General features: G+C 42.5%; 1 protein-coding gene across 7 annotated transcripts in view; it reads left to right on the top strand.

Annotated features, from left to right (window-relative positions):
* Window positions 1-15,721, top strand: part of FAR1 (fatty acyl-CoA reductase 1) — a 61,926-nt gene that overhangs the window by 9,799 nt on the left and 36,406 nt on the right. For 2 of the 7 annotated variants that reach the window (XM_070073164.2, XM_051851707.3), the window contains exon 2: window positions 10,865-11,015. The exons of the other annotated variants lie outside the window; for them this stretch is intronic. The gene's annotated coding sequence lies outside the window, so the exon portion shown is untranslated. The remainder of the gene's footprint in view (window positions 1-10,864; window positions 11,016-15,721) is intronic. 7 annotated transcript variants of the gene reach the window in all.

The raw sequence follows: 15,721 nt of genomic DNA, 5'->3' as shown, positions 1-15,721 counted from the left end.
AAGTTACTCTCCTGGTACAGGCCTGAGGACAGAAACAAAGAAAAATGGATATTACTGAAAAATTCAGATTTTCTAATCGCTAGATGATATTAATGTTATAGAATTCACATTTCTTCTCTTGATGGAGCACAGCTTGACTTTTTAAAGCTGCTTTGTGTTTGATTTTCACAAGGAATTCTGAATCTGATTTTCTTCGGTACCTAAAATTTTCCAGGAAAATAAGAACCAGGTAGCATTTTAATTGTGAAAATATCATCTGTACACTGAGCAACATCAGTGTATAAAATAGTTGTGCAGTGGCCTAAGAACTAATAAACCTATTTGCAGTGGGGGAGTGGGGTCTGTATATTTTTATTTGAGCCTGTTGTCATACACAAAAAAACACATTTTTTTTTTTTTTTGACAGGCCTTAATGCGGGCGCTCATAGTCTCCTGTCTTTTTTGTTTTGTTTTGTTTTGACAGGCAGAGTGGACAGTGAGAGAGAGAGAGAGAGAAAGGCCTTCCTTTGCCATTGGTTCACCCTCCAACGGGCGCCGCGGCCGGCACGCTGCGGCCGGCACACCGCGCTGATCCGGTGGCAGGAGCCAGGTACTTATCCTGGTCTCCCATGGGGTGCAGGGCCCAAGCACTTGGGCCATCCTCCACTGCACTCCCTGGCCACAGCAGAGAGCTGGCCTGGAAGAGGGGCAACCGGGACAGAATCCGGCGCCCCGACCGGGACTAGAACCCTGTGTGCCGGTGCCGCAAGGCAGAGGATTAGCCTAGTGAGCCGCGGCGCCGGCCAAAAAGACGCATTCTTAATGCTGACAAATATAAAGTAAAATTTATTCAAAAGATGAGAAACCAAACACATAATTGAGCACAGGTTGCCCTACACAGTGAGAATACCCATCCTGAGTGGCAGTGGGCCAGAGGGAGAAAGGGAGTAGGAGGAAAGGAAGCAGAGGGAGAGTGCCCCAGTGCCTCCAGTTGTGATCTCTTTGCACCTCCTTTTATGAGGTGTTGGGGGGTTACCTCTAGAGACATGAAGCCCCTGGGAGTTTTATGGTACCTCCAGAAATTCCACATGGAGCTTAATATACATATTTCCATGGCATTTTCTCCGTAAGTCCTGAATGAAGCCTATGCACCCTGGGAAGGGGGGGGGGGGCATTTTGATTGACAAGTAGAAGGATAGAATTACAGGTGGCAGGGGCAGGTAGTGACTTGCAGATATCTCGAGCTCAGCAGATACTAAACTAGCTGCCTGTCAATTCCATATCATATTGAGATTTTTACTACCAAAAATACCTTAGCCATTGGGGAAAATAGTGGTATCTCAGTGTATGTGTGGGAAAACAGAGGGACCATTATGTCTAGTTCAATGGGTGCTTACAACATTGGACACTAGCATCTCTTTTGGAAAAAAAGAAATGTTATTCAGATAGCTAGAGCTATTCTTTTGTATGTAGAAAAATGCCTGATAAGCCTTAATTTTTGTGCAAAGAAAAAGGAATCCACATCAGCTTGCCTACAGTAAATAGTCTGTATGCTTTGAGTTTGCATTTCGATTTTTCGTTTGTTGTTCATAGCTTACTTTTATAGGAAGTTTTATTTTATGTTGAGTCTTCATCAAGACACAAAGTTTCCATCCATGACATCTACATGTTTTAAAACATGGCATAAAGTTCCACACCACCAAGCTGAAACTAATATATAAACAAATTGTCAACTAACAGGAGGATTCTAGAAAAGAACTCTATTCAGAGTTACCAAAATACTGTAGAAAAGACACTAAATGCATTGGTTCTGGGGACTGGCCCTGTGGCATCGTAGGCTGAGCCTCCGCTTACAGTGCTGGCATCCCGTCCATATGGGCACCGGTTCTTGTCCTAGCTGTTCCTCTTCCAATCCAGTGCTCTTATGGCCTGGGAAAGCAGTGGAAGATGCCCAAGTGCTTTTGCTCTTGCACCCACATGGGAGACTAAAAGAAGCTCCTGGCTCCTGGCCTCAGATCAGATCATCTCACCTATAGCCATTGCAGCATTTAGGGAGTACACCAGTGGATGGAAGACCTTTGTCTCTGTCCCTCTCTCTCTCTGTAACTCTACCTCTCAAATAAATAAATAAATCTTAAAAAATTAGATTAAACCATATTCCCAAAATATCTCCAGGTGGGAATCTTAACAAGAAAGAAAATCAAAGTACCTGCTTACCTAGAGACTACTCCATGGTCTGACTAAAAGGAGTTGTCTTACTTTTTTCTAGAAGTGTATGAACTCCAAGTGGTAACTGCTTATTAAAGTTCACAGTTAATTAAACCATGAAAATGAAATTATTCAGCAAATGAGGTTATTTGGTAGACACAATACCAAACGTATAAGGTTTATAGGGTAATATTTTGACAAAGTTTTTAGTTGGCTAACTATGTATGTATTAACAATCTGTGTCATTCCTCAGTGCTGTGTATCAAATAAAAATTATAGGAGGCCATTGCTTTGGGCTAAGCTCCTACATACACAGTGCCCCAAAAGACCAGGCTAATAATTAAAATGGAGTCACTCACGTGAAAGTTCCCTGTCACCAAGCTGAAACTAAGCTGTTAATCTGACCCTTTGAGAAATCAGAATTACAAAAATAACAGCCAAGTTTTCCATATGTGCCAGTTCAGTTGGTGCAATAATAAAGTTCCCTCTGTCATTGCCATTGTAGCTCAGTGCTGTGATCATTTAGCTAACTTTTTATCTGTTGCTTGAATTTCCTTCAGTACTTCTGCCTAGTGGTCCTCCAGTGGAGAGATGTAGGAGAATGAGATAAGCAGAATTAAAGAATGAGTGACAAAACAGCATTGTTTATGTCTGTTAGATGAGGAATTACACTTGATGGAGGGTAAATAATAAAAAGATAGATAAAATATTTTGTACGTTTGCTCATCCCCGCTGTCTTAATTGTTAGGTTGAGTCTTTGAATTTGTTTACATGTCAAAGGTACAGTTTTTAGTGGAATTACAACTAGATGGAACCTACTTTCTGGTACAGCTGAAGGTAGTGGATATTTGTAGGAAGCAGGATTGAATCGTTAGATACTGATTTGGGGACTTTCAGATTCATTGCTTAGTTTCTCTAAAATCAATCCATAGCAGCTAAAACATGGAATTAAGAGACCTTACAAATACTATTTGTTAGTTTCTGGGTGTGTGCAATAAGTAATGGTGCAGAAAGGTGCATAGAGTGAGTTGAGGCTTGACTGCAGAATTGTATTTCATAATTCTGTGCCCTTTACTGTTAGGTGAATGTGGTGAACATTGTGAACATAGTGACTCTCAAGAGATAGAAGAGAGTTGAATCCCATCCCAAGATAAACATGATCCTGAGGAAAGAAAGAATCTTCTCACATTTCAGTCAGGAAATTTCCAGTGTATATGATGCCTGTTCATTACTAGTTATGTAGACACGCAGTCATTTGGTTTTTAACCTAACATGTTTTCTATCTCATCAATGGAATAAATTTAAGCCTGAGAATGGTTTTTTCTTAACACATGCTGGTCTTTTATTTTTACTTAAGCTTTGTAAACATTTTTCTAAATATAAATTTGAGTTTGTAATTGTTAGAAGACAAAAGATAGGAAATGGCTAATTGAGGGGAAGAATTTGTGCTTTTGATTATTTTGGTACCTTCTGATTACTAGTTTTCTATTTTATAAAAATATTAAGTTTTTTTTTTTTTTTAAAGATTTTATTTATTCATTTGCGAGGGTAGAGTTACAGACAGTGTGAGAGGGAGAGACTGAGAGAAAGGTTTTCCCTCCGCTGGTTCACTCCCCAAATGGCCGCGATAGCCAGAACTGCACCAATCCGAAGCCAGGAGCCAGATGCCCCCTCCAGGTCTCCCATGTGGGTGCAGGGGCCAAAGGACTTGGGCCATCTTCTACTGCTTTCCCAGGCCACAGCAGAAAGCTGGATTGGAAGAGGAGCAGCCGGGATTAGAACCAGCGCCCATATGGGATGGCGGCACTGCAGGCAGAGGATTAACCTACTGTGCCATGGCACGAGCCCCAAATGTTGAGTTTTTAAAGATATATTATGCACGCACATAAAAATGTGTGAAACAATATGAAATGAAAAGTAAATGCTCCTCCTTTCTGTTATCCAGTTACCCAGTTCTCCCTCCCAGAGGCAACCAACATTACTAAATTTTTTGCTGTTTTGCCAGGAATAATCTGTGTATTATAAGCATAACTTTTTTTTTTTTTTTTTTTTTAACAGGCAGAGTGGATAGTGAGAGAGAGAGAGAGACAGAGAGAAAGGTCTTCCTTTACTGTTGGTTCACCCTCCAGTGGCCGCTGCAGCTGGCGCGCTGATCCAAAGCCGGGAGCCAGGTGCCTCTCCTGGTCTCCCATGGGGTGCAGGGCCCAAGCACTTGGGCCATCCTCCACTGCCTTCCCGGGCCACAGCAGAGAGCTGGCCTGGAAGAGGGGCAACCAGGACAGAATCCGGTGCCCCGACCGGGACTAGAACCTGGTGTGCCGGCGCTGCAAGGTGGAGGATTAACCTGTTGAGCCACGGTGCCGGCCTATAAGCATAACTTTTAATAAAAATCTTTATTTGACATCTAAGAGAGAAAAAGAGATCTCCTATCCACTGGTTTACACTCTGTATACCTGCAGCAGCTGGGTCTGTGGCAGGGTGAGGCCAGGCACTGGGAACTCAATCCATTGTCCCGCCTGAATGGCAGGGACCCAATTGCTTGAGCCATCACTTGCCACCTCCCAGGGTGCGCAGTAGCAAGAAGATTAAATCAGTAACAGAGCTGGGACTCCAGCCCAGGTACTCCGATATGGCACACAGTTGTCCTGCGTGAGGTCTTAACCTCTGTGCCAAATGCCAGACCGAGCATAACCTCTGTGCCAAATGCCAGACCCAGCATACAGTTTTAAAATTCCTTGTCCATAAAAGGGGTATGTCAGAGAATGTATTCCATCATTGTTTTTAAAATTTATTGTGAATGTTATTCCATTTCAGTATATGTTGAACCAATTTATCCATTTTTTTTAAATACAAAGTATTCATATTTTAAGGTATACCAGTTTGTTTACCAGATCCTCTGTTGATGGACATTTGAGTTTTCAACCATTTGTTATCAATACTGCAATAAATATGTCATTTTATATAAATGCAAGAATAGATGTAGGATACATTTTTAGAAGTAGAATTTCAGGGTTAAAGGCCAAAAGCATTTAAAATTTGATAGGTGTTGTCACATTGCCCTCCATAAAGACTGATTGAGTCTTGGGGCCAGCATTGTGGTGCAGTGGGTAAAGCTGCCGCCTGTGATGCCAGCATCCCACATGGACACTAGTTCATGTCCTGGTTTCTCCACTTCCAGTCTAGCTCCCTGCTAATGGCCTGGAAAAAGCAGTGGAAGATGGTCCAAGTGTTTGGGCCCCTGCAACCATGTGGGAGACCCAGATGAAGCTCTTGGCTCCTGACTGTGGCCTGTCCCAGCCTTGGCTGTTGTGGCCATCTGGGGAGTATATCAGTGGATAGACGATCTCTGTGTCTTTCTCTCTCTCTAACTCTGACTTTCAAATAAATAAATAAATTTTTTTAAAAAGAAAAGATTGAGTGTGTATGTCCTTTGTATTCTTAGAGGGTCTAGAACTTATGAGAGTTGAAATATAATTTCCAATAGAGCCTGGAGTTTGGGGATCAGGCTCAGGAGAGGCAAGTAACAAGACCTAGGCAGGCCATGAGGAGTTTACCCAAGAGGTCAGGAGTCTAGTCAGAGCATAAAGCTTACTAGGAACCCAGAGTACAGTTCAGAAGCTGGGACAGAAACTCGGTGTCTTAATCTGGCAAGGGTTCTGTATATTTTTCCTGTAAAGGGCCGGACAGTAAATATGTTAGACCTTGGTGGGCCATACAATTCTTTATTGTGACCACCCAGCATTGCTCTTTTTTTTGTTGTTGTGTTTTTTGTTTGTTTGTTTTTGACAGGCAGAGTAGAGAGAGAGAGAGAGAGGGAAAGGTCTTCCTTTTTCCGTTGGTTCACCCCCCAGTGACCACTGTGGCCAGCGCACTGTGCTGATCCGAAGCCAGTAGCCAGGTGCCTCTCCTGGTCTCCCATGCGGGTGCAAGGCCCAAGCACTTGGGCCATCCTCCATCCTCCTGGGCCACAGCAGAGAGCTGGACAGGAAGAGGAGTGACCGGGACAGAATCCGGCGCCCTGACCAGGACTAGAACCCAGTGTGCCAGCGCCACAGGTGGAGGATTAGCCTATTGAGCCACAGCGCCGGCCCAGCATTGCTCTTGAAGTCAGTTGTAGATAATGTAGATAGAGGCAATTTGTGCTTTTTGTGGCTGTGTCCCAATAAACTTTTCTTTACCAGAACAGGGAATGGGAGTGCCCTGGGGTGATAGTTTGCTACTCTGGTCGAGTCTCATATGTTGAGAATAGAAAATAAGCTGCAGCCTTCGAAGTGAATGGGTGCCTCAGAAGCTCATCTAACTGCAAAACAGATTTAAGGCAGCAGACTATTCTGTAGGTCTCACACATCTGATTAAATCATACTTTTTAAAGCTTTTATCGGGTCTTTTCTCCTTTGGACAGTGACTGGATAGGGCCCAGCCTTCAGGTTGCCATTCTCAGTGCCTTAACTGACCAGGTACTAGATTTGAGGCTAGCAAAGGCTGTTTTGAATCCTGAACTATTTCCTCCATTTTACTTTTAAGTGGGTTAGGTGGTGTTTCTCAAAGTGTCATGTTCAGGCAGATTGCCTTGGACACCACTGTGATTAAATTTGGAGGACTTCCTTTAGCACTACTGTTCGTGATAGTGAGGTATGCGGAAAGGCATTAAAAATAATTAACTTTTAATATAGGAAAGAGCTTCTTAAACATAAGCTTTCTGAATTCTAATATGGAGAAATTTTAAAGTACAGCTTATTCAGTGGCTAATTGTAAAGTGGGTTGACTCATATAGTCACACGCAGGTCATGGAATAGGAGACATTAGACCCTTACCGTCTACCTCAAAGTAACCACTGTCATGACTTGTGATGCCTAAGTGTGTCTTTGCTTCTGAATTTGACATTTACATAAATAGAACCACATAGGATGCATTGTTTTTGCATCTGAGTTCTTTGGCTAATACTTGAGAATTCTTTCAATTTTGTTGCTGCAGTGTAGAATTTTTCAGTTAGAATATGTCATTGTGGGGCCGGCACTGTGGTGCAGCAGGTTAAATCCCTGGCCTGAAGCGCCAGCATCCTATATGGGTGCCGGATCTAGTCCCGGCTGCTCCTCTTTCAGTCCAGCTCTCTGCTATGGCCTGGGATAGCAGTAGAAGATGGCCCAAGTCCTTGGGCCCCGGCACCGTGTGGGAGACCTGAAAGAAGCTCCTGGCTTCGGATCGGTGCAGCTCCGGCCATTGTGGCCATCTGGGGAGCGAACCAACGAATGGAAGCTCTCTCTCTCTTTCTCTCTCTGCCTTCTCTGCCTTGGCCTTTCCTCTCTCTCTGTAACTCTTTCAAATAAATAAAATAAATCTTTAAAAAAATTTTAAAAAGAATATGTTATTGTTTATCCCTTTTATTGAGTGTCTCCCCCCTTTTACGTCTTTGAACCTCATTGTTCATGTCTTTTGGTGTCTATTTAAATTTGCATTTTTAAAAAAAGGTTTTTTGTTTTGTTTTTTTGAGAGGCAGAGAGAGAGACAGACAGACAGACAGACAACTCCCATCTGTTGATTCACTCCCCAAATGCCTGTTACTCCAGAGCCAAGAACCAGAAATTTAATCCAGGTCTCCCACATGAGTGACAGAAATCCAACTGCTAGAGCCATCACTGATGCTTCCCAGAGTGGTCCATATTAATGGGAAGCTGGACTCAGAAGCCAGAGCCAGGAATTGAACACAGGCACTCTCATGTAGGGTGAGAGTGACCTAATGAGTGTCTTTACTACTAGTTCAAATGCTCACTCGGAGATTTGTATTTTGGTTGAGTGTTCCTGAGAGTAATTATGAGGTCAGAGTATGCATGTGTGCCAAATACTTTCTTAAAGGGATTGTTCCCATTTTCATTGTACTAATACTGTTACAAGGCCTCCACTATTTCTGCATCATCATCTACAAGTTTAAAGAACACCATGGATAAACCATGGGTATATTGTACCAATTAAAACTGCCCTCCAATTATAGCCTGATTTCCTACCTTATAAGTGTTTGAAATTTTGTTAACTCTCCTTTCAGGTAGAATATGACAAACCCAGAGCTGGCATCATATTGAATGGGGAAAAGCTGGAAGCATTTCCACTAAGACATGGAACCAGACAAAGATGCCTACTCTCACCATTACTGTCCAATATAGTTCTGGAACTTTTACCTAGAACCATTAGGCAAGAAAAAGAAATTAAAGGGATGCAAATTAGAAATGAGCAAGTCAAATTATCCCTGTTTGAAGGTGACATGATCCTATATATAGGGGAACCAACAGATTCCACTAACTCATAAGAGATGTCAGCAAAATTGTAGGATATAAAATAAACACACAAAAATCAATAGTGTGGGGCCGCCGCTGTGGTGTAGTAGGCTAATCTCTGCCTGTGGTGCCAGCATCATCGGCGTGAGACCCAAAAGAAGCTCCTGGCTCCTGACATCTGATTGGTTTAGTTCCAGCCATTGTGGCCATTTGGGGAATGAACCAGCAGATGGAAGACTGTTCTCTGTGTCTCTCCTCTGTCTGTAACTCTGCCTCTCAAGTAAATAAATTAAAAAATCTAAAGAAAAAAGAACCCTGTCATTCTTCCTTTCAATTAAATAAATATCTTAAAATTAAAAAAAAGCAGCTGCAAAAGGAGAATGAATAAAGAAATAGCATTTTGCCCAATCTGTGTGTTTATTACATTCAATACTCACAAATACTAGGAGTGGGAGTTTTCAAGATGTGCAAACTGCGGAGCCACACAGGTGGGTAAGCTTCCACTTTCAGGTAACTGGATGGGCTGGTTTCCATCACATACTTGCTAGTCTCAATTCAGGAGCTTTCCATTGCATCATGGTCCGGGGTTATCTGAAAGATTTGTCTCTGTAGAGGGCCTTCCTTATTTAGCAGAAAGTAATTTATCAGCAGGGCCTGATTTCATTCAGTATTGGAAGTTACTTCACTGTGGAGATTTAGTTTCCTAATAGCTTACTGTATTTTTCAGGTCAGCTGAGTCCATTATGTATTTTCTAAATTCAGTGATCCATAGGAATACTTTGGCATAGATCTTTGTAGAAATGTGTTAATTTTTTAATACTCTTAAGCAACACCCTAGATTATCTTATCTTTTATTTTACCACATTTCTTCCATTGTCCTAGGGTTTTTGTTTCTGATATTTCAATAAATGATTCCATCCAAGTAAGATCTTTCAGTGGATCAGATGGGATGGGGCTAGAAATAAACCCACTGACTTTTCATATGTGCTTATTTCTTAATTTCAAATTGATAATTATCCACCTGGATTGTCTTCTGAGACAAATTCTAAGTTTTTTGTTTTTTAAGATTTATTTATTTATTTGAAAGAGTTACACAGAGAGAGGAGGAAAGGCAGAGAGAAAGAGAGGTCTTCCATCCACTGGTTCACTCCCTAGTTGGCTACAGTGGCCTGAGCAGCACCGATCCAAAGCCAGGAGCCTCTTCCCCGTCTCCCACGCGGGTGCAGGAGCCCAAGTACTTGGGCCATTTTCTACTGCTTCCCCAGGCCATAGCAGAGAGCTGGATCGGAAGTGGAGCAGCCCGGACTCGAACTGGCACCCATATGGGAAGCCAGCACTGCAGGCAGCAGCTTTACCCGCTATGCCACAGTGCCTGCCCCTCAAGTTCTAAGTTTGACAGCAGATTTCTTATCTTTTCCTCCTTTGGTTGGCTGCTTCTGGAAATGGCTGTCCAGGAAATCCTGGTGAAGTCTGTCCTGAGTTTTAACTGTTTAAGAGTCTACTTGAATCAGTTAACACTCAAATTTCCATACTATGTTGCTAGTTTGGCCCATCAAATTTAATATGGAATGATGTGGGATTTAATTTTAAGGATTTGTCAGCCAGAAATCCCCCTTCGCTTTTCCTGTTAGAAGTTCCTATGGAGCAGATTCTTGTCTACGATATGCTGTTAGTAAAAGCCAGAAGTCTTGTGGTGAATGCTCTTCTTTCCTCCTGCTGTGACTCGAAGTTTGGCAGTGGATAAGGCCTTCACCCTGACTGTTCCAACCCCTTCCCTTCCTCTGTACTTTTCTTCTAGCGCTGTGCCCTCAGTCCTTACCTGTGCAGTGATGTCTTTGCTTCACTGAAGGATAAGCAGAAACCTTTTATGCCTTCTATAACTGGGGGAGAGATTCAGTTAGAAGATACTGGTATGCCTGTGTATGTGTGCTGAGTGACTTTGAAAAAGAAAAGTTATTAAGGAGATTTATGGGAAATAACAGTCTGAAGGCCTGAGAGAGACAGTATGTGCTTAATACATTTTTCTTTGTTTTTCCTCTTTCCCATGTATTTTTCTCATCATCACTGGTGAATCTTAGGTAAAACTTTGTTATTCTACCTGGCTGGGCCTATGGAATGCCTCTTTCCTTCCTCACTTCCAATGTACTTGTTTGCATTTGTCTTACTGCTTAGCAAGTATATGAAATAACCAGCAGACATTGTATTAGATGTTTTAATTTGTTTGGCTGCTTTTAGGTGTTTTTTTTTGTTTGTTTGTTTTTTAAACAGGCAGAGTTAGAAAGTGAGAGAGAGACAGAGAGAAAGGTCTTCCTTTCCATTGGTTCACCCCCCAAAGTGGCTGCTACGGCCGGCGTGCTGTGCTGATCCGAAGCCAGGAGCCAAGTGCATCATCCTGGTCTCCTATGCAGGTGCAGGGCCCAAGCACTTGGGCCATTCTCCACTGCCTTCCTGGGCCACAGCAGAGAGCTGGACTGGAAGAGGAGCAACTGGGACAGAATCCGGCACCCCCACCAGGACTAGAACCTGGGGTGCTAGCGCTGCAGGCGGAGGATTAGCCAAGTGAGTCGCGGCACCAGCCTACTTCCTTTAGTTTTAATATGGCAGAAGAATCCCCCCCTCCCTTTTTAAAGAAAGGCAAACTTACAAAGAGCTTGTCTGTGGGGAGCAAACCGGACTAGACTGAGTTACTGGAATTAAGACTTATTCTATGCATCTGCTCTCCCACAATATGGCGCTGGGAGAGAAGTAAACAGCTTCCGCACAGCTGCCTCCAGTTCAACTAATAAACTGTAGGACTTGCTCCTGATTGGAGGAGAGCAGCGTACTCGGCGTGTGGGCAGCCGAGTTAGGATTGGCGGAGGAGGACTATAAAGGAGGAGAGAGACGGCATGCACCAGGAACATCTATGGGGAACATCTAAGGGAACCCGTGCAGCCCCCAAGAAAGCCGGCCGGCGGTGTGCCGCTCCCCTGCGGAAGTGGGGAATGTGGCCAGGGGGAACTGCCCTTCCACGGAGGTGGAAGGGATAGTAGCCAACCCGGGAAGAACCAGCAGCAAACCCGGGGAGGGCCGAGCAGACGAAAGAACAGCGCAGGGTCCTGTGTCGTTCCTCCACGAAGAAGGGGAGCGACATTGTCCATCTGTTGATTTGCTCCCTGAATGGCTACATTGATGGGGCTCCTAGAATTCCATCCCTGTCTTCCAAGGGGATGACTGGGGCCGAAACCCTGGAGCCCTCTGTTGCTGCTGCTTTCCCAGGTGCATCAGCAGAGGGCTGGATTGGAAGTGGAGCAGTCAGTACTTAGGGTGCTGACATTTCAGGCAGCAGCCTAACCCACTGCACCACAGTGCCGGCCACAGGAACTTTTGTTTTTTGGCACTGAAAAATTCCCGTTTTGAGGGGTAGATTTTTGTGCTTTTCTGTTTATTGGGGTACCCTAATTGTTATATTTATTTAAAGAACTTTGTACAAGGTGAAGAGGAGAGAGAAGATCTCATCTTTAAGAGAGAATACAATGAGATCACAAAGGTGCAATTTATTATATTGGATCGGGTGCTACTTTAGAAGTTGTCTTTGGCTTTCCATCTTTGGCCATGTTCCCTACCCTTCTCCCCCATGAGATGTCCATGTTCAGTCTGTAGTTTTACCTTTGGATCTTAAAGCCTCTAAGTGTGGGGCCGGTGCGGTGGGTTAATGACCTGGCCTGAAGCACCAGCATCCCATGTGGGCACCGGTTCTAGTCCTGGCTGCTCTACTTCCTGTCCAGCTCTCTGCTATGGCCCGGGAAGGCAGTAGAAGATGGCCCAAGTCCTTGGGCCCCTACACCCACATGGGAGACCTGGAAGAAGCTCCTGGCTCCTGGCTTCAGATTGGCGCAGCTCTGGCCATTGGCAGCCATGGGGGAGTGAATCATTGGATAGAAGATATCTCTCTCTCTCTCTCTCTCTCACTCACTCACTCTTTCAAATAAATAAATAAATCTTTTTTTAAAAAAAGCCTCTAAGTAGTAAAGTTTGGACTTGAACTCCTAGCAAAACCATATCTTAGTAGCTTTTCTTAATTATAAATGAAAATATTATTTTTATAACCAGCTGGAAAAACCACTTTTAACAGGTAAACCTAATTGAATTCCTTGAAAGTAGTGGTGATATGCAGTACTCAGATTTTGTCAGTCTACAGAAGAATTTGCACCTCTAATTTTTGAACTAAAGGTTAAGGTGTTTTTTGAAAAAAATACTTAGCTGCCACTGCCAGATGATGTTTCCTGTGGAAACTCAAGAGCAGGGAAAATAAATATGAATCACATTCATGGTCCAGCCTCCCACTCTGCAAATACCCAGGAATGATAATGCTGCTGTTCTTCTCCGTATTACAGTGCTGCAACCGCTCTTCAGCAGATGAGAGGTGGTTTAGATATCCTGCTACTGCAGTCGGCATCTGCAGCAGCATGCTTTAGAAGGATGCGCAGCATAGCTTTTCCTGTAGCTTCTGGTCACACTGGAGGACTAAGTGACAGTGGAGACAAATCTGGACTTCCATTAAAATAATTTTCATTTTTACTGGCTTTGCCTATAAATTAATTGGGTGATATTGGTTGAATGAGGAAGGCAAGAAAACCTAGAGACAAGAGTTTAAAAATACTTAATGCTTGTTTCTTTGATATTGCACTTTGATGTAGGAATTCTGTCTTTGTTGCCATTGAATAACTGTGAAATTATTACAGTAGTATAAAGTCATATGTAAATAGATTTGAACTAGTTGCCTGAGACTGATAAGAAGAGTTTCATTCTACAACTCTCTTAACCAAGCAATCTTCATGCAGTTAAGAGAAGACAGAATTAAGTTTGACAAAAATTTTTCTACCTTTTGGTGTTCATAGATTGGCTGTAATAAGCCCTGGTAGGGAAGATATTCTGGTAAATGAAGAAGTACATAGTCACTGTGTTTTTAGAGTTGAGCAGATCATATAGTCAGGCAGTAAAGCCTCAATTACTAGATGAAAAACTGTGTAATATCTTTTTATGTTTTAAATATACATTACACATAGGGAAAACTATCTGTTGTCTGGTATCTGATAGGTGCTTAATAAGTGTTTGTTGAAAAATTTTACATAAGAAGAAAATGAAGCTCAGATTTAAGTAATTGGTTCTGTTCTCAGAATACTCTTCAATATGTATTTTGTATATAATTGTCATAAATCCCTACCAGATTTTTGTAGGTATATTGATTAGAATTATTCTTCATGCTTCCATATAAGGACTTCAGTGCTCTGTATAATTAGGATTTCAGTCACTGAAATTACGACATAGTTCAGAACTGAAGTGGGTTTTAACCAGGATAACCCTGTAATTTATTATGTGAACCGGGACGCTATTGAGAAAGTAAGCTCTATTTGACACTGGAGCTGCAATAGCATATATAAACCAGTCTTGATTCCTGGGAATATGATCACTCTGGTTTTTTAAAGTAAACTTTCCATTGAAATACGTAAACATTGACCAAGTATGTATATCCTAAGGTCAGCAACTTAATGGTGATTAATTTCCTGCAGGATACCCTTCTGAGATTTAACCATACATGAGTTTTGCCTATTTTCTTGACTTTATATAAATGATACCATATTCTGTTATTACACACCATGTACCTGACGTCATTGGTTCATTTTTATCTTGTGAGGTACATTGATAATTCCTTCATTTTCATTGTTTTAAAATATTACATTATGTGAATATGCTGCACTTTATACCATATACTGTTGACGAGCACTTTTTGGCCTATAGGATTCGCACACTATAACCATACTTGTTTATGAGTCTTTTGGTGAACACAGGTACTCACTTCTGTCACATCAGTAATTATGGATAGAATTGCTCTATCATAGGATATGTGAATATTAAGCTTTAATAGATAATACCACTTTTCCTAAGTATTATACCAATCTATACTCCAGCAGATGAGAGTTTCAGTTCTAGTTACTCTGGATCTCTTATGACCTAATGACCTCTTAAAGGCCCCTGCCTCTTAATACTGTCATTGTACACATTCAACCATAGCATCATTAAAATGAACAATCCAGTAGCATTCAGTATGAGTATATTCATAATATTGTACAACTACCACCTCTATAGTTTTGAAACATTACTATAACTCCAAAGTAAAACTCCTTAAGCAGTTTCTCTCTACTCCTTCCTCCTTCTTCCCTCTTCCACCTCTGGCAACCACAAATCTGCATTCTCTCAGTGGATGTGTCTATGCTGGATATTTCGTATCAATGTATGCAAGTAACATGTAACTTTTTTTTTTTTTTTTTTTTTTTTGGACAGGCAGAGTGGACAGTGAGAGAGAGAGACAGAGAAAAAGGTCTTCCTTTGCCGTTGGTTCACCCTCCAATGGCCGCTGTGGCCAGCGCACTGCGGAGGGCGCACCGCACTGATCCGATGGCAGGAGCCAGGTGCTTCTCCTGGTCTCCCATGGGGTGCAGGGCCCAAGCCCTTGGGCCATCCTCCACTGCACTCCCGGGCCATAGCAGAGAGCTGGCCTCAAAGAGGGGCAACCGGGACAGAATCCAGCGCCCCGACCGGGACAAGAACCTGGTGTGCCGGCGCCACAGGCGGAGGATTAGCCTATTGAGCCGCGGCGCCAGCCAACATGTAACTTTATGCCTGACACCTTCACATGGTATATTTTTGAGGCTCAATTGTTTTTTATGTATCAGAAATCCCATTGGAGTTGAAGTGGAGCTGACACCTGTGGTTGGGCCATGTGGTCACTTGGCTTCCAGGAATGGCAGCAGGGGCTAGAGCCTAGGATGGTATCTGTGGCAAAGATTATGCCACAGATATGGTATGTTTGTTATGTAAACTTTTTTCAGCAAACGTTTATTAAGCACCTACCTACCAGATACCAGGTAAAAGACAGTTTTCCCTGTGTGTAATATGTATTTAAAACATAAAAAGATATTACACAGTTTTTCATCTAGTAATTGAGGCTTACGGCCTGAATATATGATTTGCTCAACTCTAAAAACACAGTGACTATGTACTTCTTCATTTACCAGAATATCTTCCCTATCAGAACTTACACAGAGCTACTTCTTGTTTTAAGATTGTTCCTTTATTTTTTTTTAAACAACACATGCTTTTTTTATTTAAGATTTTATTTATTTATTTGAGAGGTAGAGTTACAGACAGAGGGAGAGACAGAGAGAAAGGTCTTCCATCTGCTGGTTCACTCCACAAATGGCCGCAACGGCTGGAGCTGTGCC

This window comes from Oryctolagus cuniculus, chromosome 1, assembly GCF_051225735.1.
Source record: "Oryctolagus cuniculus isolate XC-2025 breed Fujian yellow rabbit chromosome 1, ASM5122573v1, whole genome shotgun sequence".
Taxonomy (NCBI): domain Eukaryota; kingdom Metazoa; phylum Chordata; class Mammalia; order Lagomorpha; family Leporidae; genus Oryctolagus; species Oryctolagus cuniculus.
The sequence above is the reverse complement of the archived record's forward strand: the minus strand, read 5'-3'. Positions and strand labels throughout refer to the sequence as shown.